Genomic DNA, 26,205 nt, shown 5'->3' with positions numbered 1-26,205 from the left:
GCCTTCAGAGCTGGACCTGCCCTGCCTTCACTTTGGAGGAAGGGCTGACCTCGGGGAATCCTGGGAAGTCTGTAGCTTGTCCTTTGTTCTCTAGGCCTTTATCTCAGGCCCATATCTCTATGAGCTGATACCCATAGACCCAATTGCTCCATCCCTTCCACATGATGACATTCTAAGTTCTCTCAGGATGTGGCTGAATTTTTTTTTAACCTTACTTCAAAACAAAAACAAAACCCAAAGAAAGCCTTGCTCTTTGCACAGGCTCACATGGGGGAGGCAACTAATGAACCTACTGTTCATAAGGCCTTATCACTGACAATGACCTAAATCATGACACACACCCCCAAGAATAACCTCAAAGAGACAGAGATGTTCTGGTGGCTACAGTACTAAGCTTTCCTGCAACAGGAGACTGGGAGGCAAGGCTGAGGAGGCTTCCGCTGGCTCTAAGATGCTCCAGGCTGGCTCCCAGCAGAAGAACAAGAAAGCTGAGCACACCTTGCTGCTGGTGAGTGAAGTCCTTGCTAGTGTCCTGCTGCCTGTCTCCACTGGCACCTTAACATCTAGAAATGCATTTCACTTGGGAAGTCAGCAAGGCCAGTGTCACAACTCTCACCTTGCAGAAGCCAGAGAGGGTGAATGTTTGGCTTAGGCTCACACAGTAGCAAGTGACAGAGAGAGACCTGAGATCTCCTGCCCTTTACTTTCCATATTCACTCAGTCTGTAGCTTTCCCTGCACACCTCTCCAAGCTAACACCTCTAGCAACTACCGCACCAGCCACATCAACCTGTAGAAGCGCACAGAGTTGTCCCTTCAAATTGATGCTCCCTGCCAGCCACACTGCACACGGCACTCTATTCTCGCTTCTTATCATCCTCCAAATGCCAGAAACAGGAGAAGTTTTACCTGAAAATCCCGGAGCATTTTTATTTAGCAAAGATTCAGAGTGATCACATGTCAGACACATAGGTTGATACTTGTTTGTAGACATTAATTCAGTGAATCTTACAATGAAGCAAAACGAGCTTTACACCCTTTCCAGGAATGGGAAACACACACACACACACACACACACACACACACATTCATGCACGCAGAAGTAAAGCAACTAGCTATGGAGACACAAGGGAGCAAGGAAAGTGGCCAGGGTTCACTGTCTAGCTCCCAGGGCTGTGTTTTCCTATCACACAGTCCACCTGCCTAGGGACATGGGGGCGCCCTCCTGTCCCTAAGTCTCAATATGCTTTGATCTCATGTCTGGTGATTTCTGGTGCTCTGTTCTCCCATCTGCTAGACCCTCAGCCTCACTTTCTTTACCACAGTTTGTTTGTTGGCTCACAGGGGAGACCATCTGACCTACCCCCTCTCTGACTGGTTAGTATGGCCCTGAACTTGGGATCTTAACCAACCCCAGAGTAACAAGTGCAAGCACTGCACCTTTGCCCTCCGCTAATCAGCAAGTCTACCACCAAGGTTGGAATGCTCTGACCAGGTGCCAAGAAGGCGCTCAAAACTGTCTTATAGAGGATGAGTTAGAGGCCTGGTCCTCTGCATGGCTACTCTATCCCCCACCTCAGCACCATGAGGTGGAGAGCATTAGGCCCCCTTCACTGAAGTGGGAAGTGAGGCTCTGGAAGTTAAAATTTGCTTGCAAGATGGGTCATGTGGGATGCAAATTTGGCTTTGCATCCTGAGTGAAGGGTCAATGTCGCAGTCATGAGAGGCCCAGCCTGGGCACTGACCTTAGGTCAGTGAGGGAGGGGAAGAGTAGACACACAGAGGGAAGAGATCATGGCATGAGTAGAGTGCTGTGGTGTGCAGAGTGGGAGAACAGACTAGTCCATGTGGTTAGAGACTACGCCGCTTGGCCAAGCACTTAGGTGCGCCATGCCGTTCAGTTTCATAGCAGCCCTGTGAAGGTTACTGGGTTACAGATGAGGACCTGACCCTCAGCCAGGCCAAATCGAAGATACAGTGAGTAGTGGAGCCACCCTCAAACCCAGTCCCCACATGTCTAATCACGTGACAGAGCAGAGGTCTATTTTGGGCCACACACCACCTGTTGCACAGGTGCCATCTGAGGTTGGTGGCTTGCTTTGCTGTTCTCAGAGCTGCATACGGGGAGTTAGCCTGTCCCACAGGAGAATGTGATGGGACACAAAGAAATGGTCTTTTTCCTGGAGCTGAGCAAAGCTACACTTGGATTCTGTGGTCAAATGGTTTAACCTCAGTTCTCTCCTGGGTAAAAAGATTCCAAGTAGACTCAGGACCCTTCCCCCACCTCCCCTTCAGGGAGGGTGTTTTGTTGTTTTGTTTCTAATGGGCTGTGACTGCTACAAGACTATCTAAATCTCTTAAATCCCTGACTAAGTGGGGAACTGAACCCCTGGTGCATAAAAACAGATGCCGGCATTAAATCCAAATAGCCAGGAGACAGGCAAGCTAGGGCTCAGTTAGCAAAGACAGCCTATTCTGAGCAATTAAGGAGCCGAGGATGCTGCACAGCAGCTCTTGGGCGAAATGGAGGATGGATGTTTTGAAGACAGAGAAGCTGCTGTCCTCTCAGGTCTGTGACAGTGACAGCATCCGGGGCCCTGAGACAGTAGTATCTCCATCACTTACTGATACAGGGGCATCTTGGACATTTCTTGGCTCCCTAGACTCATCTGTCCTCTCCATACCCTGTGCTTGTTTCTGAGCTATAGCTGGGTTGAATGGAATTCCTGGCCGAGTGATAAGGAGAAGCCATGGAGGTGCAGAGTGGGACCTGGGGGTCCTGTAGAGAAACCATAGTGCATTTGAGGCTGGGCAGCCCCTGACCTACCTCTGGCTCTTGCTTGCCCTCAGTGATGTGGAAGGAATTCGGTCAGGTAGGGTAAGAAGTCCTTCTGGAACACTCTGCAGCAGGCTGCCAGCTCCTGGCAAGGGCTCCACTTTCCTTCTTAGAGCACTTGCTCACGTATCTCCCTTGTGTTCCCAACAGTCCCTGGATCAGAACCCTCTGGTCTTTTATTCCCTTCTTAGTCAAAGTGAAGGTCAGAAAGGTTAAGTGATGTACTCAAGTATGTCTAAGAGTGGTACCTCGGGCTCTAAGAAGGAGCTGTCCGATCCTCATACAGCCTCAGAGCCGTAGCACAGGCCCGGCTCTACCTGGGAAAGCAGCAGGACCTCCGTGTTTAGAAAAGCAGTCACTCCTGGGCAAAAGGCTCCTTCCCCTGCACAGCTGTAGGCGCTCCCAGCTCCCCACAGCAGTGCCTGTCAGGGCCAGGCCAAGTGCACTTCATCCCTAGTCTAATCAGTTTTCAAGGTGATATGACTGGCCTCCCTCTGGGTGCCAGGATAACATGGTCAGGATTACTCATAACAATCTTGCTCTGTTCATCAGAAGTGGCGAGGCGCGACTCAGTCCTCTCATTCCCCCAAGACATTTTCACCCGCAGCCTGCTCCTTGTCTGTTTCCTTTATTTCCAGATTCTGTCCCTCAACAGATCCCGGAGCCAAGCAGCTCCGACAGATGCCGGAGGGGTTGGAGAGAGTCTTTAAGACACTCGCAGCCCCAGATGGAGCTAGGACTCACACCTGTGAAAGAGGCTCTCCGGGAGTCTGCCCCAGACCTTGGAGACCCAGCCAGGAGTCCTAAGAGTTCTCTGGGTGAAGTGCCCCAGATTCCTCCTCCCGTATAGTCCCTCCTGCCCAGGCCGGGCTGGGAGTCACACTCACGTTCTTGCTGTTTGGGTGAGTTGCCCCAAACCCACGTCCAGTGTTGTCTCTCTGCACCCGAGCACAGCCACGAGTCCGGTCAGTGACCATGAGTTTTTTTGGTGATTCTGCCCCAGGCCCTGCAGGCAGAATCAAGTGTGTCCTCTCTCCATAAGTCTGCCCTGGCTCTTGCCCTGGGCTGTACCTCCATGCCTAAGGCCAGCCAGGGGTCACACTTGTATTCTCAACTTGAGTTTATCATAATTCCCTTGTCTTAGGCTGTTTTTCAACACCCAGAGCCAGTTAGGAGCTTCTCAGTTGGAGGTTAGAACCCCAGTCTCTCCAATCAAAACCAACTCGCAACATCTGAAGGACTGACCTACAAACTCTTCCTACTTGCTTTGAAATCAACCAAGCTTGGGTAACAGCAAAAACAGAACCAATCTTCCATTCAACATAGGCAGACACACAACTAATAAAATAATCTATATACCTAAGTCCCATGGAAAAATAAAAAAAAAATATGAGAGGCCAAAAAGTATGTCCCTCCCCAAAGAACACTATCTTACAGAAAAATTACCTAGGTGAGCCTCAGGACACAGAATTTAAAAGAACAATCATAAATATGATCAAGCAATTCAAGGAGCTTAAAGAGGACATGAGCAAACACCTGGGTGAACTTCAAAAGGACAGGAATGAACTCCTGATTGCAGTACAAGAAAACACATATATATATAGCTGAGTGAAATAATGAAGACAATCCAAGATTTGAGAAGATTGAGAATTCAATAAAGAGATGGAAATACTAACGAAAACTCAACTGAAATGATGGAGTTGAAAGACTAAATAACCCAATTAGAAAACCCAGGGGAAAGTCTTACTGGTGGAATGGATCGTGTAGCAGATGAACGTTAAGATGTAAAGATAAACGGATTAGACCACACAATCAAATAATATGATATATTAACACACACACACACACACACACACACACACACACACACACACACATATATTCAGGGACTTTGGAACACCATGAAATACCAAATCTATGAATTACAGCATAGAAGAAGAATTCCAAGCCAATGGCATAGAGCAGATCTTCAAGGGAGAAAACTTCCCCAAACTAAGGAAAGGCACACCCATACAGATACAAGAAGAGCACAGAACACAAATAGACGGGACGAGAAAAGAAACTCCACACATCATATTATAAATGAAACAGTAAGCACACAGAACAATGAGAGGAAACTGAAAGCTGGAGAAGAAAGCCACATATGAAGCCAAGCCCATCTGAATGACAGCTGACATCTCAACGGGAACGTTAACAGCCAGAAGAGCCTAGAACAACACACTCACAGTTCTACGAGACCACAGACACCAGCTACTTTACCCACTAAAACTACCTGCCATAGTTGAAGGAGAAAGAAAAACTTTGCAAGACAGGAGTCCATGGCCACCAAACCTGCCCTACAGAGAATACTGCAACCAGTACTACTTTTGGACTGAAAAGAGGAAGAATAGCCAAGAGACTACAGAGAGAAAACAAATGATTTTATGATAACTGAAACACATTAAATAGGACTGAGAGGTAGGGCATGGTGGCACATACCTTTAAACTCATGAGGCAGAGGCCTGCAGATCTCTGTGAGTTTGAGGCCAGCCTGGTCTACACCGTTAATTCCAGGCTAGTTAGGACTACATAATGAGACCTGGACTTTAAAAAAAGTATGGGATTGTAGAGATGACTTAGGGGTTGAGGACACTTGCTGCTTTTGAGGAAGATTTGGGTTCAGTTCCCAGCACCCATATGAAGGCTCACCACAATCTGTAACTCTAGTTCCAGGGGCTCCAACACTTTTATCTGACTCTGTATAAGAAAAATAAGGTAACTCCTTAGGGAAAAAAAGATACTCCTTCCTCAAACCTCAATGTAGAGCATGGATTTGGAAAAACTTTGTCAGTTGTTAAGTTTATATTTAGAGATGATCAAACAAACAAACAAACAAACAAAGAGTATTGCTTTTATAAAACTGCATAAAGTAAAACTTAGTACAATTTTCTTGGTCAGTGGACTCACAGAAGGTGTTGCAGATTCCCTAGGAAGGCAGTACATGAAGTGGGCATCAGCTCTAAGTAGGCTTTACTACTTGGCAATGGCATTTAAAAGAAACAATAACTTTAAAATAATATATCAATATTTTTTTTAATATATCAATATTTTAAAGCGTAAAAGTAAAGTCTTCTCTTCCTACTTTTGAAGAGGTCAAACAACCCTCTTCTTCCTCATTATCCCTCCAACCTGTCCTGAGTTTACCTTATCTGTTGGGCAGATATGGAGATTAGGAACAGCTGTCACAAGGGCCAGGGTAAGAGGCCTCATGAGCCAATTGTATTAGCCTGACTGTGTCACTATGACCAAATATATGACAGAAACAGGGAGGAGAGTTATTTGCTCACAGAATTAGGGGCTTGGGGCCACGATGGTGGGGAGAGTGTGATACAGCGGCTCCCATCACAGAAGGCAGAAGCAGAGGGGAATAAAAACAGGAAGATACTAAGGCAAGATGCAGCTCCTAAAGACACACCTTCATTGACCCTTCTAGCCCCGACCCCACAAAGCTCCAACAGTCCACTACTTTAGTCCAAGTTCTAGTTCTTCAATGGACTAGCCCTTAATTAGGTCAGAACTCTCATGAGCCAATCACTCCACCCCAGGAAACACCCTCCTAGACATACCCTGAGGTATGCTGTACCAATAATCTCCTGGGGAACTCTCAACCCAATCAGCTGTCAATCAGGGCTAGCCACCATGGGCCAGTGGGGTGTCAAAAAAGGGACAGACACTTTCCAAAAAAGCCTGACAACCTGAGTCCCTAACTCAGAATCCACATGACGGAAGGAGAGAACCAATTCCTGAAAGCTGTTCTCTGACCTCATGGTACACTCATGAACATCCCCTATACCTTCCTGCCATGCATAAGTAAAGGTTAAAAAAACGATCAACCATCCCATTATCTCTTTGGCCCCCAGACTTCAGCACCTTCCCTGCCTCATCACGATACCCAAAGGACAAGGCACACTGTTCTCATGGCCTGCTGCCACACATTCTAATGCTGCCTTCCTTCCAAGGTCTTCCCCTCTTCCTCAGTCCTGGGCCCCGAAAGCTTCAGGTTCAGAAATCAGCGGGACAGCTCCTGCCAACACTGATTCTACTCCCACACAGTGGTGTGTTTCCACCCTCTGTGGTTTATAACTCCTACCTCTACAACACTTACTATTCATGCCAAACACTCTATACACCTGAATTTCCAGGATCCAGAGCCATAGACTCTAGACTTGCCAAGCGCCATGGGGATCGATCAATAGCAATGAGCATTTGAATTCAGGTTTATCCCCTCCAAAGTCTGTGAGTTCCCCTCCCTACTGTGATGCTAGTTCAAAATCTCTCCTGGGCCCTGCTGCAACTCACCTGAGTCGTCCCTAAACTCTAAATGCCTTTGTCTCTGCAGAGCTCGATGGAGTGACTATGGTTGGAGTAGGCCTGCCATGACTGAGCTCATACATACACCCACTGAGTCTGCAGTGAGTAGAGTGATCTACCCCACTGTACAACTGAGAGACTTCTAGAAATTCTAAACAGATAAACTCCAAAAGCAGTAAATCACAGCCTATTTTTGCTGTTCTTGGTGGTAACATTCCACATCTCCATGTCTAATGCTGGAAGAAGCTGGCATCCATCGGGTTCTCAGCCCAGATCTATAACTAACTATACAAGTTGACTTGTGACTGACTTGCAGTTTCAAGCCCAGAGTTATATGTATGTGCATAGCTATGTTCTTCTAGAGTTAGTCCAAAGCTTGTATCAGATATTCAGAGAGGCTCATTTCCTAATTAGGGTTACTATTGCTGTGAAAAAAAACCATGACAAAAAGCGAATTGGGGAGGAAAGAGTTTATTTGGCTTATGCTTCCACATCACTGTTTATCACTGAAGGAAATCAGGGCAGGAACTCAAATAGGGCAGGATCTAATGCTCACCTTGGAGGGTGAGCTGCTTACTAGCTTTGTTCCTCATGACGCTCAGCCTGCTTTCCTACAGAATCCAGGACCACCAGCTCAGAGGTAGCCTCACCCACAATGGGACTGGGCCCTCCCTCATCAATCACTGATTAAGGAAATACCTTACAGGTTTCCCTACAGTCCAGTCTTATGGAGGCATTTTCTCAACTGAGGTGTTCCCATCTCTCAAGTAACTCCAGCCTGTGTCAAGTTGACATAAAACTAGCCAGCACACTTATGGACACCAAAGTAGTTATGAAATGGCACTAAGCTGGGCTGCTGTGTGACATGAAAGTGCCCCACTGGGAAGGGGGCTGAGACCCTGTAGCAGTCTTCCCAGGCCTCCAGCTGGGACTTCTAAAGGACCAGATTCCTGGGATGGTGATCCTTCAACACTTTGTTTTTATTAAGTGTTCCTGTACTTCTGAATGGAACGATTCAGCCAAGATTGGACTCGTGCCTTCAGAAAACCACTAATGAAACATTAACTAGTCGGGGAGGCCCAGTCCATGCCAGAGCTCTGGGTCAGCAGGAGGCTGAGGCGGTTGGGTCCCTAGAAAATTTAATGGGTGGTGACAGGGCTAGTCCTGGTGATAACAACTCATCCGGCTCATGGGAGCTCTAAGTTTTGGGAGCTGTGTCTTGGAGGCCCATGAACCTCAGGAAGTAAGCCACCGTTCAGCCAACTTCAATCCCAGAACATTCCCCAGGCCAGAGACCCCATCAGTCCTGTGCAAACCACTGGTTCCTGTGGATGGTCTTTCTGCTCCCAAACCACGGAAAGAGAGGAAAGAATCCTCCTTCTTGTTGAACAGCTAGCCACATCTTCAGGCTCAGAAGCTTTGCTGTGATACATGCAAGAAGAATTCGGCTGCCCGTATTTCAGCATTTCCCAAGGTAATGCTTCTCATCATCTCTTTCTGCCACTCTGCCTCTCAGAACACTGAGGACACAGACACTGAGGCATACACAGTTCAACAAAGACAGAACCCCAGAAAGTAGCCCCAACTCAGCCAAAGCACTCTCCCCTAGGGGCCCCATGTTTTCAAGCAGGACATTGGATTCAAAGGCCACAACTGTACAGAAGGTGTCATGACCATACCTTCAACTGGCCAGCCGGATACTGCTGAAGTTCAGTGTCAGGAGAGCAGACTACCATAAAGCCAGATCCCCCAGCTCTACTGAGCACCAGGATCTACTTATCATAGACCTTGACAAATTAGTCTCTGAAGACAGAGCACCCTAACACCGGGTTGAGGTACGTATGCCAAGTACACTGTAAGCTCTCAGTGGGAGGCAGATAGTGGCAGCAGAGCGGCCTGGGCCTCAGGCCTATGTTAATGTAAATGCTGAGGAGAAAGTGGAGTCAGCACCCTACCCATTGCCTGCCTTTTCTAAATCATAGGTCTCATGAAGGTGCCCTGGGGTCCCTTCCCTGTGAGGAATACAGGGGAGGTTTCAGGTCACATGAAAGACACAGTTCATCCTAGAAAAATCTTACCTTCATTATAACTCCAACCTCTGTCCATTAAGGGCAGACAGATTCCTGCTGTCTTCAATGCTTGTGAATAAAAAGTCCTTTTCCCTTTGCTGAGCTCAATAAAGCCAGAAATTTTCAAATGAAAATGTCATTAGGATCCCAAGAAAACAGAAAACAATGCAAAACGCAGAGAATGAGGCAAGTTGGCAATGTGGCGCACTGGCAGGCGGGCCTTGCCCTGGGATCTAAGGCTCCCAGACGAGTTACAGAGGGCACACACCCCTTTCTCTCCGATGGCAGGCTGGCTGGTACTGTTTCCTGTGTTCTTCTCCACATTTGCGGCCCTTTCTGCTGGGCTCCGTTCAATCCCCTACCGGGCATCTCTGGACTCCAGAGGAGAACCCTCCAGAAGCCAGGGTGTCCCAGCATTGAAAACTCTTCAATTTACCCAGCCAGTGTTGCCAGGGGAAGAAGGTGGATATTTTCTCCAGGCCTCGGGAGGCTTTTGTAAGTTCTAAATCAAAGGTTTCCAGTTTAAAGGTCTCCCTGGAACATCTAACATTCATCCTGCCTCTTCCCTAAGCATCAAGAATGGAGGACTTTTTCTTTTAGTAGCCACAATTACTTTTACATAGACCTTAGATTATAACGTGGCATTTATCATGGCCAAGAACATGTTTTTCCCATGAGAAGGGAAGTGGTACCCATGTTCACACCAGAGCAGTCTCATCAGGAGCAGGGAGATGTTAAGACTGGACTGCAGGGCCTGAGCTTTGAACCTGGACCACCATTGGCTGGCCCTTGAATTATCGGAGAATTGTGTGGCTTCTCTTCCTGTTTCCCTTCCCAGTCAGTTCAGAGATGCAGCCATTCTCCAAAGGACTATGGACAGCAGAACGTTAAATCATCTGCCCTAGTAGGCAAGAAAATCAGTACCCAAAAGGATTGAAACATGAGAGAAGAGGGAACTGAGTACCGTCAGAACATCTGTTTCAGGCATTAAACATGCACCACTGAATTCTGTAACAACCCTGAGAAACAATATCTCCTCTCATCTCATATAAACCAGAAACAGGCTTGTAGAAGTTCAATGGTTTGCTCTGGACCATGTAAGGGGTGGGGGTGAAATCTGGGCTACCAGACTCCAAAGCTCTTCCCACTCACAGCCTGCTCAAGATTATACCGCTGGTTGACCACAGCGCAGAAACATAAGGAGGACGGGGCAGTTGTCCTTGTAAACAAGCTGACTGCTGGGTACATGGCCTTCTCCGGAGGAGACACAGAGGGGCCAGTCTGGCAGAAGACAGGCCCATTGTCCATAGCTAGAGCTAGCAGTCACCTCATGCTGCTGTCCCTCCTCATCTCAGCCAGTGTTCACTTAAAGAGGCTTCCTCAGCCAGGCTGGATTTCCACTGTCTGCCAGGCAGGCATAGCAGTGTCTGGGGGCCCTTGCTGCTCCCAATAAGACCAGGTGTCCATGGAATCTGAAGATGCAGTCTGAGTTTCTGGCTATGACTTGGGGCACTGAATTGCACAAACTGTTAATTCAGAAGAATCTATTGGGGTAAACTTTGGCTGAGAGCTAGGTATTCGTCAGTGCCTGAAAAGTGGGAAGTACTCCACTGCCCTAATACCAACGTGCTTTTGGAAGCCAGTGATTGACCAATGATACAGATATGATACAGATTCTTAAAAACGCAGATTGTCTCAGGAATCTAAGCAATATAACAAAGGCCAGATGTCCCTTAAGAAACTCCCTCTAATTGCCTCACTGTACTGAATGTTTCCATAAAATCGACCCCTAAGACATTCAGCCAGTGTGCTCACAGGTAAGGGCTGGCACCCAAGCAGAAGGCAGAAGATTGTACGGGAGTGCCTGCTCCCATGAACACTAGATACAATGTACAAAAAAATAATGCAAAAAAGATTGTCACTTTTAAAAACATAAACCTCTAGGAGACATAAAACCACCCAAAGACAAATTCCCAGTGAGGAATGATTGGGAAAGCTGGATTAAGAAGGAATGTAAAGTATGCTCTTGGCCAACAAGTGGTCTCTCAGAAATCTACTGCCAACAGACGGAGACATCCAAGGTCCTGGGAAATTGGATACTTTTCTTCCTACTGATAACAAGACCTTCTTAAATGGGTCCAGACAGCTGGGAAGCTAGCAGGGCCCTTGTAGCTTCCTAGAAGAGACTGAACTACAGTTGCCAATTTTTCCTAATGAACACATACATAGCTTTAGAAAACACAGAGAAATAAAGTTATATGACTATACAAAGCCTAATTATACAAATGAACACATAGTTTTATAAAAAAAAACAGAGAAATTAAGTTATATGAATACACTAAGCCTAATTAGCCAATGCAAAGAGTTACTGTAGTAACTATAAAAAGACTGTATTAGTCAGAAATAATTCGTGTACTTCCATGGCTCTCTTTCCTTTATCACGGACACTTCATTATAAGCCAGCATCTGGGGAATGCTGGCTTTAAGATGATGATGGTTCTTCAGCCAATCTGATAAAGATATCCTCTGGCTCTCTTCACTTTAGAATTGAGTTTGAAAACAGGGCTAGCATGCTCAGTTCTAAGTGCAGGGTTGAGAAGTCGATGGACTGTGCTGGGGTCTTGAGCAAGATGGCTCAGCAAAGGCCATGGAGGTCCCTACCAAATCTGGTAGCCGCTGGCCAGAAAGCAACCAAGCACCTGTCAGGCGGTGGCTAGTACTGAAGAACTGAGTTTTAACTTGTGTATCATTTTTATTAATTTGAACTGAACCAGCTCCACATTGGTAATGGTAAAACGGGCATGTTCTGTATTCTGACACTCAGAGTGGCTATTTTTTTTCATGGTAAAAATGGACTTTCTTCAAATTTCATTAGCTTGAAAAAAGAAATTCTTATTAATCTGAGCTCATGGTTACTTTTAATTTCCTCCTTTGGCTTAACTTCAAATATTGGAGAGGGACACCTACACCCCAATGTTTCCTAACACTCAACCTGACCACCCTTTAGTCATGCCTCCTGCTCAATCCTATTAAACTGTTCCTATAAGATCCCCAAGCGATTGCCCAGTCTGAGACGCTGCGGCTCTCCCGGGCCACCTCCGTGTCACTGAGCACCCTCCCCTTGCTCTCTCCACTCTTGGCCTCCTGAGAATCGACTTGGTCTTCTGTCTGTCTGCGGTGCTCAGAAGCCTTCCGTGAAGTTACAAGCTTTCAGAAGATCAACCCTGGGTCTCCAAGTCCTCTCACTCCACATTTGTTCCCCCACCACCTCTCAAGAGCACCACCGACAGCAGGCCTCTGGGAATACGTCCAACCTACAGCATTCTTTAAAGCCTCGCTTTCATGGATCCTCCACCGCTCTTGAGCCCTTCCAATCCAGCCACTTCGGCTTTGTTCCTATGATGCTAGTCTAGGTTGTCAAGCTGACACACTTAGAAGAGGGAACCTCAAATGAAGGCTTTCCTCCATCGGACTGGCTTGTGGGCATATCTGTAGGGCATTTTTCTTGATTGCTAACTAGCGGTGGAGGGGCCAGCCCACTGCAGGAGGTACGTGTGCTAGGCAGGTGGGCCTGAGCGGTGTAAGAAAGGGAGCTGAAAGCCAGCCTGGAAGCAAGCCAGTAAGCAGCATTCTTCTGTGCTCTCTCCTTCAGTTTCTGCCTACAGGTTCCTGTTTGAGCTCCTACCCTGACTTCCCTCAATGATGGGCTGTTACCTGGCAGTTTTAGCCAAATAAACCTGTTCCTCTCCAATTTGCTTATCACAGAAGCAGAAAGCAAACTAGAGAAGTTTCCAATGCATTTTTTCCCACAAAGCCTATCAAAGTGTATCAAGTTTAATTACGGAAATTTTATTTTTCTTCTTCAACAAATTTTTAAGACAAGGATGTACCTCACTCATCTTTAGTTTCAGTAAGTAGAACAATCCTAATCCATGGGGAGTGCTCAATTACTAGCCCCAAATTTTCAACACCAACCAAAATGAGACTCTGCTCCATGGGCCACAGAGCACATCCATCATAGGTAGGGTGACTGTGTGTCCCAGCTAGCTCAGGATAGCCCCCGGATACTTCAGTTGTCCTTGGTGTTCTACTTAGTTCTTACAAGCATCCCCAGTGAAGTGCTAATTATATAGTTGCCTTAGTTATAAGGCTTGGGTCTATGGAGTCTTTTATGAAAAAGTCTTAAAGATGATCCGTTGATGATAAACTGATTAAAAATAGAACTGCCTGGAAGTACAGAAAGGGTCAGATGACCTTTCATCTTCTTCTCTAGTCATGAGCTTCCAAGAGCCTAAGATTTTTAGAAGTATTTTTTTAGAGAAATTAAAAAAAAAAAATCAGCCATTTTAACTTCCTCAGCCTGGGAACTGGAGACACTGTAGGCAGTTTTCTGTTCGTGCTGATAAATGAGAAATAAAAGAAAGAACTAGACACAAACTGGAGCTTGCCCAGCAAAGACAGAAGGACCAGAGTGACTCAGGCTCACAAGAGTTACAGAGAACGATGGTTGATAGCCAGACATGCCAGAGTGGGAACGAACACTCAGAATATACTGCCTCCCAGAGGCTGGTGACAGGAAGATTTTTTTTTTAAACTTGTCAATGAAAAGAAAAACAAAGGCCCAAAGTGTGGACAGCTAACCAGCAATCTGCAGAAGCATTTGTCAACAAAATGAGGCAAAGTCAGGAAACATTTGTGACAATCCTAAACTTTTATCAGGTTAAACATAGGGGGTTATAAAATGAAATGTGGCATTGATTATTTCAAAAGGTCATTCTCCTTCATTCACAGAGGGCAAGCTAACAATCTCTCTCTTTACTCAAAATTTAGACAGTTGGCTTTTTCCATCAAAACACAAAGAAGACAACCAAGTAGAAAACAGCCTTTGTTCTCCAAATTCTTCTCCCTCACCTCAGCTTCCCAGTCAGGACAGAGTCTGGATGACTGCGTCAACAAGCCCCTTTCCTACCCACACAGAAGCGGCATTGCCCGGCCTCCCCCTCGTGTGTCCATTGGCATCCGGGCATACCTGCATCCTGGATGCGCTGTGTTTGCAGATACAGTAGCCAAGGCTTACCTTCCTTTCTCTGCTTTGCACGGAACATGAGAGTTTGTTCATCGCTCCCTAATCTCATACTACTGTCCTTGGAGCTTCCACGATTCTGTAATTCTTGTTTTCCTTCTTTTTTCCACACTCAATCTTGTTGGTCTCTCCCTACACTGGCACTTATTAAATGTGATGCCCTGGGAAGTCCAGACTCCTCATACTCCAGCCGTTCTTTCCAGACAATGAGCAGCTGTGGCTGTTCCCGTGGCTTCAGTTACTACCCAGAAGCTGATGATCCTGAGGGTATGTTTCTCTACTGTACCATCTGAGGTGACAACCAAAACTATGTTGTACTTGGTTGTGTAATAAACATAGCCAACTTCACTAACCCAAAGATGAGCCATGAAACCATCCGTAGATATCTTAGATACAGCCAAGCTGATGAACCCAAAGAACAGCTCTGGAACCCCTCAGCTGTACTTGATGTATGTCACAGACATGGCCAACCTACCAAGCCAAAGATGAACCATGAACCAATCAGCTCTCCCTGACTCTCCTGGGTTCCTCATTCTTTCCTCAACTTCAGCACCAAATCCAATCATCATGCTCCATGATTCTGCATGTCTCCAGCTTTTTGGAGGTCTAATTAATACCACATGTGACTGAGGTGTGTATCTTGATGATTTGATATCATATACATTGTGAAACAGTTGTCACAATCAAGCCACTTCTGGTATCCACCACTCACATAGCTTTTCCTTTGTGAGTATGATAGAAATGGTATTTATTTGTGGAAATTTTCAAGTATGTGCTTTTATTAACCATAGCTGCCAATTCTACATATGTGTTTTCTAGAACTTATTCATCTTATAATTGAAGTTGTAATGACCTGGGTGGCCTGGAACATACTATGTAGACCAGGCTACCCTCAAACTCACAGGGATCTGCCTCCTTTTGCTCCAAAGTGCTAGGATTAATTGTATATGCCAACAAGTCCAGCTCTAGGTGAGTTCTAATAAGATCTTATTTATACCATGGTGGTGTCTCACTGCTCTGAGGACACAGACCAGATTTCTGCAGATGACTTTCAAGACCCTCTTGTCCTGGCCCCTGACTGACTCTCTAGACCAGCTGTCCTTACCTTCCAAAAGCTATCCTCTATTTATTTCAGATCCTTAAAGTTGCTGGTCTCCCCCTGTCCCTGGAGCCCTCAACCAGGACCCTCCAGGTACAACCTTTAAACCTTTCTCTCTGCCTTAGGAGCCGCCTCTAGGATTTGCCTACTTTGGAAGCCTTCATAGAAGAGGAGGCAGTAGCTAGAGTCTCCCATAGGTTAGGTTGTTTGGTTAAGGTTGAAAGATTAGCAGTGGCTTATCATGGAAATAAGGAGGCAGCGAGAGTTCCAGACAGAAGAATCCACATGTCCTGGAGTAAAAATACATTAACAAGAGTAACATGATGTATCTGAGCTGCTACAGGTTGTTGTGGGTCACTGGGTAGAAGGAAGATGGGCACAGAGTTTCCAAGAGATAAGGGAGGGAGGCAGGAGCCAGGCTCTAGCCCCACAACCAGGTGTGTGTGTGTGTGTGTGTGTGTGTGTGTGTGTGTGTGACAATTCTGTAGTTGACACATGAGGGCTATAGGTGTGTATGTGTGTATGTGTGTGTGTGTGTGTGTGTGTGTGTGACAATTCTGTAGTTGACACACGAGGGCTATAGTTGTATATGTGTGTGTGTGTGTGTGTATGTATGTATGGCACATGTATGTGTGTAGATATTCACTAGGGTAGCATTTTCCAGTTTCCATCGTATGACTATTTTTACCATGGTCAGCTTCAAGCTACCAATGATCTGCTACTGAGAGCAAGTCAGGAGGGATGTGCAACATAGCATACTATAGTGTTCCCGCCCTACAGAATCAAATCAATGTAAATAACCTTAACAGCACAGCCAATAAATAATAAAATAGAGTAAAATGATTAGGGAATGGTGACTTCTGGACATTATTACCTTGGTTTTTAATATCATTTATTAGACCATGCATTTATATGATTTCTATGTCTTTGTGTAACATTTTATTCAATATCCTTACATATTAACGTGTATATTAACGGACTCCAGCTATAGTTGCCAGGGAGACTTGCTGTGCTCTAGGGACCGGCTGAGGCATGGCAGTCAGCTTTGACTTCTGTTCTGAAATGGGAGTGGTGGGCAGGATCTCATCTTTGGTTTCCATGATGTTCACATGGTACGGCAAGGGTTTCTTAAGGCCAGTCTTACCACGTGGGTCCCAGGGCACATGTTGATTCCTGGCACACCTTGTCTAAGCAGGACATTGTGTACGCAGCACTAGTATAGTAGTAAGTGGGGTCTCTACTATGGATCACCAGACCATCTACATGGATTTAGCCACCAGTCCTCAAACTTTCCCAGATAAACAACCTTTTAGCACTTGGCCGAACTCTCCATGATAAACCACTGCATACCATAACAATCCCTCTGTACTGCAGGCCAGCCTGGTCACACAGAGCTCTTGTGGTTGCCCTCAGGCTCTACTGTGTCCTCAGAGAAAACAAACACTTCTGGAATACCTCAATCAGTTCCTACATCCACTGACCCATCTCACCAAGAATATTCTGTATGCTAGTGCCTAAGATGATGATTTCTGTCCCAGTCCCTGTACCTCAGACCTCACCTCCAGAGTAGCCATCTTCAGCTAGCCTCTGTGTGAGAAACTCATCCAGTCAGCTTTGGAGATGCCATGAGCAACCAATTTCCTCTTCCTGGAAATCTGCATCACCATCTTGCCACTGTACACTGCCAAAAGGAAAGCTATATAATTTAATTTTAACAATGGCTGTATTTAACAACCCATCTGCATGAATCCTGAAACTTTAATCATTGGCTGGCACAGGCCATTCAGGGGTAGCTCCACTGTGTATATTACACACCGTGAGCTCAAGCCCACTGTAACTATGTGGAATCAACAGGGGTTAGGCCCAGGCAATGGTAATTTTTAAAAGCTCCCCCAGGTGACTGACATGTGCACCACGGGCCAGCACCACTGACGTGTAAGCCCCATCACGGAGTTGGATAGACATAGAAGGGGCAGCTGAGGTTGCCGATAGACCTAAGACTTAAACAGCAGCAAGCTCATCCAGCATCTGCTTCAGCAGAGTGACCCCCCCACCTCCGCTTCTCTGACGTTTGGGTTGACTGAGGGGGCAGGGAGACTAGCCCGGTCAGTAGTCGTTATGGCAGTAAAGGAGGTCCAGGACTTAGACATTCCAGGGACAGTGGAGAAGAAATAAGGGAAAGACAGGTATACTGTTGGACAATGACAGGCTGTAGGCACTGCTTTCTCTGCTGGTGACCGCCGAGAAGATTGAGGGAGGTGGTTTCTGAAGGCCGCATCCTCCAACACCCCTTCAGAAATAAACCGTGAAGTTCGCTAAGAGAGGGAGCAGGAAATAGGATGGGGCATGCAAGGACAGCTGTGCTTTTCCCTGCCTCCCATGGGCAGCCAGCTTGGTCTGGGCAGGAGGGCTACCTTCCCAGTCATAGAGTGAGGCAGTTCAGCAGAACCTGGATCCTTTTCCAGCCCGGAGTCGCATTCTCCCTGGTTCTTGCTGATGTTTCCGTTTTTGTTTCTTTTCTTTCCCCTCCCGTTTCCTCTTCCTTAACTTCCTTTGTGACTCACATCACACCCTGCTGCAGGTGGGAAGACTCCCTTGCCCTGGGAATCCACACTGCATTTGTGTGTGTTTTCAGAAGTTGGAAGCAATTTCTCTCATTGAAGATGGGGCTGTTTCTCCATCTTTCTTTGCACAGGGAGTTGCTCCCAGACTCTAAAACTTCAGCCCCTTCTCAGATGGGATGAAGCAGGACTCATTAAAGCTTCACGGGACACAGACATACTGTGCAGGGAATCACTCTGGCCATAAATTCCCCAAACCGAAAGGGATTCGCTAAGCCTAGAATGGATTGTGTTCAGATCGGGAGATCACAGAAATGTTGGGCACTGCCTGGCCTTTGGTGGCTCCCGTTGGCAAGGGCGATAGTCCATCCTGCTTACCCTCCCTGAGCTTCTCTTACCTTTCACTCTGCTCAGAGAAGGAAAATTGCACAACTGAGCACCAGGAAAACAAAACAAAACAAAAAACCAACTGGGTTTGGTTCAGCAGCACATATACGAAATTGGAACAAGACCTAGCTACACACCCATGGCCCTGTGCAAGGATGACATGCAAGCTTGCGAAGCAGTCTATATTCTTAGTATCCAATACACAGAAAAATGCTGTAAGAGGCCGAAGGTCATTTTGGAGCGACATCTTAAGTACTGAGCAAAATACAGACGGTGCTGAGAAAAAGGAACAGATAGCTCAAGAACGCAATAACTGGAGACTGAGCGTGGAGGTTTTGGCAATGTACTGTCCTTTTGGGAAGGTTCTCAGTCCCCAGTGTTTCTACTAGAAAATAGAGAGAGATGACTGCCTGAGGTTTCTGCTGATGACGAGGAGAAAGTGATTGGGGGTCGGATGGGACAATTATACCAAGTAGTTTTTGGAACAGCAAAGAGGATATGCAACTCATCCTATCAGACTGGGCAAGGCCCTTCAGTGTTTCCTCATCTGACTCCGAACTCCACAGACAAAGCTTGCTCCCTTGTAAAGGCAGATTTTGATGTAGCCATTGTTGACCTTTGCTATGGGATAATGCTCTTGTACACTGTAAAGATTTGTCATTCAAATTGGTTTAATAAAACACTGATTGGCCCAGTAGCCAGGCAAAAAGTATAGGCGAGGCAACCAGACTAGGAGAATTCTGGGAAGAGGAAGGACAGAGTCAGGAGTCACCAGCCAGAAGCAGAGGAAGCAAGATGGAATGTGGGATGGAGAAAAGGTACCAAGCCATGTGGCTAAACATAGATAAGAATTATGGGTTAATTTAAGTGTAAGAGCAAGTTAGTAATAAGCCTGAGCCATAGGCCAAACAGTTCATAATTAATATTAAGTCTCCGAGTCAATTATTTCAGAAGCAGCTGCTGGATATTTGGGAACAGGAATGTGGGAGAGGAACTTTCATCTACAGAACTTGCTACATCAAGTGAAGAGTCATTCAAAGACAGCTCAAGAGGAACACAGTTACTGACAGGTAACTTGACTGTAGACATTGGATACCCACAGAGGTAAAGTAGAGGTAGGCAAACAAAAAGACATTAACCAGCCTCCTACCTTTTGTCTGATTCATTCTAGAATGTACACAGTAGAATGCCATCTGAGCTGTCCCACAAATAGTTTTTGTTTACAATTTACGACAATTATTTTTATGATTTATGAGAGATTCCATTACTTCTATTTAAATTTCTATATATCTCATGAGGTTTTCATGCTTAACATTAGGAGAGTAGAGCCAGCTAACTTTTAGGGAGCTAATGTTTCCAACTTGAAATGCCCAGTCTGGGTGTGTGGAATTTTTATGCAAGTTATAAATATTTGGCACCTATTTTTCTTGAGGTAGGGTCTTACTGTGTAGTCATGGCTGATCTGGAAGTTACTATGTAGACTAGATTGGCCTGGAACTCACAGAGATCTGTCTGTCTAGGCCTCCTAGTGCTTGTATTAAAGAGTATGCCTCCATGCAGCGGGCATAATACTTTTGGCATACACAAGGGTCTATATTTTTGTTTGATCTAATAGGTAATAAAAGGACCAATTGGCTCCAGCCATAGGTGTAGTTGCTACAGATGCTTCAATGTTTGGAGCGTCTAGAGGGTTGAGGTACAAACATGTACCCCACAGACACATGTTGGCATCTTGTGTTTCTGTGAACAGTCCATCTCAGTGTACACATCTTTGCCCACTGCAAAAATCACTGCAGAAATGATCCTTCCGAAAATGCTGTGACCCATTTACTCTGGACCAAGGCAGAAACAAGTGCACATTTCATTGTTTGTAAAGTTACCTACTATTTATTTTTGTTATTTTTGCTACATGCTTTATATATATTTTAATATTTCAAACAATCTGAGAACAAACAGAAAAGTAAAGATGCGGTAAGAATGAATTGCTTGATTATTTCATGAATCAAACACAAGAGTAAAAAGTAAATTAAATCAATCCCATGTGTTTGAGTTCTTTTAGCTCTTTCTGCTTTTGTGATTTTTTTTTATACTTACCTAACATGCATGTTCTATGAAACTATGTACCAGATATGAACCAGTGTTTTCTGGACATGACATGTCCACAGCACACATGAACTCAGAGCAGCTGTTGTTTCACACATACGTTTTGCACAAGATGGAGCCAGTCAAAATTCCAGCATGGATGGGGGAGAGGAGGAGCTATCGGCAGCTGCTGGCTGCTGGGAGAGGGAGTCAGTTTTCTTCATGGATCTGGACGCTGGTAGGGTCTGTCCTCCAGGGGATGACTTAGACCAGTACATATAAAGGCGGCACCAACCGTCATTAGTGGGGTGAAAAAAGGATATGAAGTTCAGAGGGAGACATGGGAGGATGATGGGAGAGGCAGAGAGGGAGGTGAGGGTAAATATGATCAAAATACACTGTATACATGTATGAAAATTCTCAAAGAATACATTTTTTAAAATGTTAAAATAAGCAAAAATTTTAAAAAAGAAAAAAGTTGCTGAATTGTTTAGTTGTCAAATAGTATCTTGGAGCAGTATGGTTTTATTTATAAAATATTATATGTTTACCTTAGAATGCCACATTTCATTGAAAAATTATTTCATAAATTACAAGTGGAAAATACTTATCAAGGCAATAACGTAAGATGATGGCTAATTTTGTTTAATGTTTTATGAAGTTTTCATGAATAATCCAAGACTAATTGTTAAGAACACATGTATTAAATTTATGTAAGTGTAATAAAATTCTTATGAATGCACTGTTCAACTACTTTCTTTACAGCTTTTCATGTAAATTAGCATTTTGGTTTTGAGACTTCACTAGAGGAAATTGCACATTCTTGGAAATTGATTCCTTATTCCCTCTTGGCAGCTAATGGGTTTCTACCGAGTTTAAATGCAAATTGTACCCTAACAACAGACGACACTAACATAACTACCGTTCTCAACCATGTCATATATCCCCCTTCTCACCATCCCCCCAAAATGCAGTGAAGTTCTGTGTTACTTTTTCTGGTGGAAGGGAAACAGAGTGACAAAAGATGATGTTCCACTTAAAACTTCGGTCTACAGAATTCCCTGACCCCCTGGGACACCGGGTGACACTAACTTAAGTTCTGTGCTTCTGGACCACTCCTGTGGTTTTTTTTTTTTTTTAGAGAACTTCTTTATTATTTCTATTTTTTCAGGTGCACAAGACTGTCTTCCCTTTTAGCCACCTGTCTTGTCACCAACCATTCCTATTTGGTGGCTGTGCTCTTGGGAAAAGACCACGTGATCTTTCTGGCTCCACTTAGTGTTTACGATACCTGCTTCCTCTGCTTGCATCCCACAAACTTTCCCTCGTCCTCTTTCCTGCTGCACATCTCTCCATGGATGAGATTGTGTTATCTCCTTGGAAACTTCAGCCATCCCTAGTGATCTGTCTGTGTCTGCCTTTAAAATTCTTCCCCTTCGTCTCTAAATAACTATGGAGCTCAGTTATACCTAAAGCCCACACATTGCCGGATATTTCCCCAGTACTTTACCAAAAACACCAAACAAAAATGACATTTTAAATGTGTTGGACCACTCCCTACACACACCTTTTAGGATGTAAACTCGAAAGCAGGAATGATGCTTTCTGCTTGGTCTATTGTGCCTGGTAACTTGAAATACTCACAAATATTGATAATGAGATGGAGTGCACGCATACAAAAGAAGAAGACCTGGGTGAGAAAACAGCTGTGCACTGCAGAGAACAACCACCTGCTTTTGTTTGAAGACAAAGTTAGTGCACGGGGGTTAGGGAGACATCCAATTGTACCCATTCTGCTAAGTCCCTTCATGGAATATATACTCAGTTCCAGGATCCACAAGCAACATGGGAGCAGTAGGACCTGGAGAACTCAGCACAACATTGCAAGGTGATATGGATCAGAAAGAACACACTGGTAGTTTGAAAGAAAATGCCCCCTCCCAAAGGGATTGGCACTATTTAGGAGGTATGGCCTTGTCAGAGTAGGTGTGGTCTTGCTGGAGGAAGTGTGTCACTGGGAAGGCAGGCTTTGAGGTATCATATACGCTCCAGATACTGCCCAGTGTCTCAGATCACGTTCTGTTGCCTGCAAGATGTAGAACTCTCAGCTCCCTCTCCAGCACCTTTCTGCCTGCACGTCACCATGTTGCACCATGATGATAATGGACTGAACCTCCGAAACTGTAATCCGAGCCACCTCAATTAAAAGCTTTTCTTTGTAAGAGTTGCCGTGGTCTTGGTGTTTCTTCACAGCAATAGAGACCCTCCCTAAGACAGACACATTGGCAGAAAGGGAGGAAGATGCACAGCTAAGCAAGCTGGGAAGAGTGGAAAGATGGAGAATACAGAACATCTTTGAACAGATAACTCTCAGAGAATCAGTGTCACATGACTGCCTAGATAGACACCTGCAGAGACTGGGCTGCGTGGAGGAGCTGCTGACTTGTGTGATGCTGGATCAATGGAGGCAAAAAGTTTGCTTGTCTAGAGACACGGCAACTGTGTGAGAGCTTGAGATCTCTTATAAAGAAAACTCTTATAAAGGAAAACATTTAATGGGGGTGGCTCGATTACAGTTTCAGAGGTTCAGTCTATCACCATCATGGTGCAACATGGTGACTTGCAGGCAGACATGGTGCAGGAGAGGTAGCTGAGCGGTCTACAGCTTGAGAGCCTCACTTCTGAAGGATCCGTGACTTCCTTGCTTATCAGCCCCTCTGGCAGGAGGTGTGGCTGGGAGGTGAAAAGCTGTTCATTAAACAGCTCTGCTCAGTGACTGAAGCAGCAAGCTAAGCCAAGTACATCCAGGACTGGCTCCTCCTTTTCCTCCTCCTAGCCCATTCTCCACTGGTATGTCCTGTCTGGTTGCTCTGTGAAGGCCACTGGGGGAAAGGGCATGTGACTGGCTTTATTTCCTTCTGTTTTCAAAGTCTGGGTCTCCATTTTCCCAAGAAGTCATGGGAAGAGGCCTCTCACTTTGACTGCCTCTGAAGTGGAACCCTTTCTGGGGGTGATTATAATCACTAACCTTAGCTTCACTGACGAAGCAGTGAAATTCCTCCATTTACCCTGTTGCTTTCTTGGCTCCACCTCCCCCATGTTTGGAATTTGACCCTTCTATTTATAACTGGCATAACTTACTCCGGAGTCAAAGCTGCCCCCTCACTCAACCAGACACCAAGACACTGGGGTTTAGAAACTAAGGCAGAAGGGCAGAGCCCTCTCAGTCCTCAGAGAGTTGCTCTGCACTGCTGATCTTGCCAGCCAGGAGCTGGTGATCTGATGACGGCAGCAGTAGCAGACAGAAGGGAAACTCCAGGCTTCTGACTCACTGTCGCCCGAAGACTCCACGCTTCCTCCCACTGTTCCTCTCACTATTTGCCGATGTTTGCATCTTCAACATTCTCCAGAGGTCCACGTGTGTTGCAGACGTGGTCCCAGCTTGTGGGGTGGTTGAGAGGCAGTGGAACCTTGGACAGGTGGGACTGAGTATAATTGAATTAGGTCACTAGCAGCATGCCTTTGAAAGAAAAACTGGGACTCCATCCCCCTCCCATCTCTTTGTCCCCTGGCCACAGCTGGATGCACAAGCCTCCTCTGCCACATGCTCCCACCAGGAGAAGCAAGGCAGGGGCAGCCAAGGGCTCTCATGCTCTGAAACCAGTCGACACACACTTCTTCTCAGCTGATTGTCTCGGGTATTTATCACATTGACAGTAAAGCGCCTTCTTCCCGACTTTTCCGACCGCTGCAGAGGCCGTCTGCATGGGACACCAGCAACAGTGCCATCTGCTTGGTACTTAGGGTTACCCAGGCCTGCCTAAAAGGCAGAGCACCCCATTCAGCAATGAGAAAGCTAACCCACGCTACACCCATGACGTGACAGTTGGTTAAATGCAGGGTTGCTGACTTTAGGATGCAGGATTCCAGCCCGAGGATAAATCACTCCTCTCACCTACTGGGGCCCTGGAGTTAGTGGCTTCCTGTGAGGATCCCCTGCCACTTCCTACAGAACTCAAAGGAGCCGCTGAAAGAAAACCCTACGGAGAAGCCGATCCCAGATTTCTGAGGAGAGTTATTCGAGTCAGTAGATCCCGGGCTAATTCAAGCTCCCTTCCACACTCGTGGGTTATTTTCTTATTTAATGATCTGGTAGAGGGGTACCCAGGAAAAAAACAGCTCCAGAATTTGACAAATTAAGAGTCTTTCCTCTTACGGTGTTTGACTTGTCTAAACTCTTAGCACACATGGCAGTGGCTCTTACATCTTTTGGTTCACATCCCCGATACCCATGTGAGCCACAAATCCTACTTTTGTGTGAGTCAGACCCAAGCAGCACTGAAGTGGGCAGGTGAGCGACTGGATCCCTTCAGCACCATGGGAACGCTGTAGATCCTCCTCAGAATAATGTTTAAAATGCAATAAAGGAAAGCAAATAGAACCAACTTAAATAGAATAAAGGACTGCAATAAAAACAAACTATATTGAACTACAGCTATCAAAATATCTATAAACTAAGAATGCATCTGCTTCTTTCTTAAGGCAGTTAACACCAAAATTGAATGGATTCTCAACATTTCAAAGTAGTACTATACTTTTGAGATATCTGCACCCAACTTAATGTGATTTAAAAATAATTATGGTTTTTAGCAGTGGACAAAATAATAGAAAATGGTAATGCTGCAGTTTATTGTCTCCATTCATAAAGAAAACACATGAGGAATATCACCTAGGAGTCAGAAAGTAAAGATGTATCCATTTTCCATCCCAGTTCAGGGACACTCTAGAATTCCACCTAGACACATCCTGGACCACGGTTAAGAACTGGCGACCAGAGCGAGGGTGTGTTCAGAGCAGAAAGAGACTCTCTGTAACTGGATGGAGGCAGTACCAACTTGGAAGCAGTGGGTAGTCCCTGGGAATTAGTCTCTGCAATTAGTCTCCCTGATTCTCCTGGAAGTCTTCAAAGGTAATTGTTTGGATTTTCTCACAGCATCCTCCCAAGTGCTCATGATGAGCTTCTCCAGCATTCCTAACAGTCAATCCATTTATACAAATTTATTAGTAAAACTGCCAGTGAGAAATGCTGTCCACCGCTCTGCGAATCCTTCTCTGTGAGGGCAAGCTGGGGGATGTGTATCCTAGCGACAGCTTGGGCCCCTAGGTAGCAGTCTTGGGAGACCATCCCTTGGGAGACCATTCACTGCCACAAGCCAAGCTGCCCAACAGTAAAAATGCTCGCCCACATTGGTAGATGTCACATGGAGGACAACTTGGGAAGGTTCTCAGAGCTGGTCCTGAGGAGGTACAAAAACTACAGCAAGCCTGTCAGGAGCACTGATGGAGCCTAGTAGGTCAATTATTTAAAGCAGCTAATTTACATGGTGTTTCTAACCCAAGGCTCCTTCGCCTGTCTCCACAAACCCATTGTTGGGTATGACTCAGATGACAAAATGCACGAGGTTTAATGGCTCTAAAGTCAACTGATAGATCATGACGGGTCCTCAGGGACCATCTCATTCGTGACCTTAACCATGAGTTCAAATACCCTTTAAAACCAGCAGTTAGCAATGGACAGTTAGCCCCTGAGAAAGTGGCCAGAAGTATATTCCACATGTATAAAATTTCCAGAGTTTCAAGGACCATTGAAGCATGTCCAGGTCAAAACCGTCTGACTTCATTCCCTCCCTCCCTTTCTTTATTCATAAATAGTAAGGCGGGGACCAAGGAAGCAAGGAA

At 45.6% G+C, this 26,205-nt stretch overlaps 1 protein-coding gene and 1 pseudogene across 20 annotated transcripts in view; both read right to left on the bottom strand.

Moving 5' to 3' along the window:
• Cacna1c (calcium voltage-gated channel subunit alpha1 C) overlaps positions 1-26,205 on the bottom strand; it is a 659,151-nt gene that overhangs the window by 246,535 nt on the left and 386,411 nt on the right. The gene's annotated exons all lie outside the window — the stretch shown is intronic.
• On the bottom strand, positions 13,357-17,974 carry LOC114700765 (annotated as a pseudogene).

Source organism: Peromyscus leucopus, chromosome 3 (genome assembly GCF_004664715.2).
Source record: "Peromyscus leucopus breed LL Stock chromosome 3, UCI_PerLeu_2.1, whole genome shotgun sequence".
NCBI lineage: Eukaryota > Metazoa > Chordata > Mammalia > Rodentia > Cricetidae > Peromyscus > Peromyscus leucopus.
The sequence above is the reverse complement of the archived record's forward strand: the minus strand, read 5'-3'. Positions and strand labels throughout refer to the sequence as shown.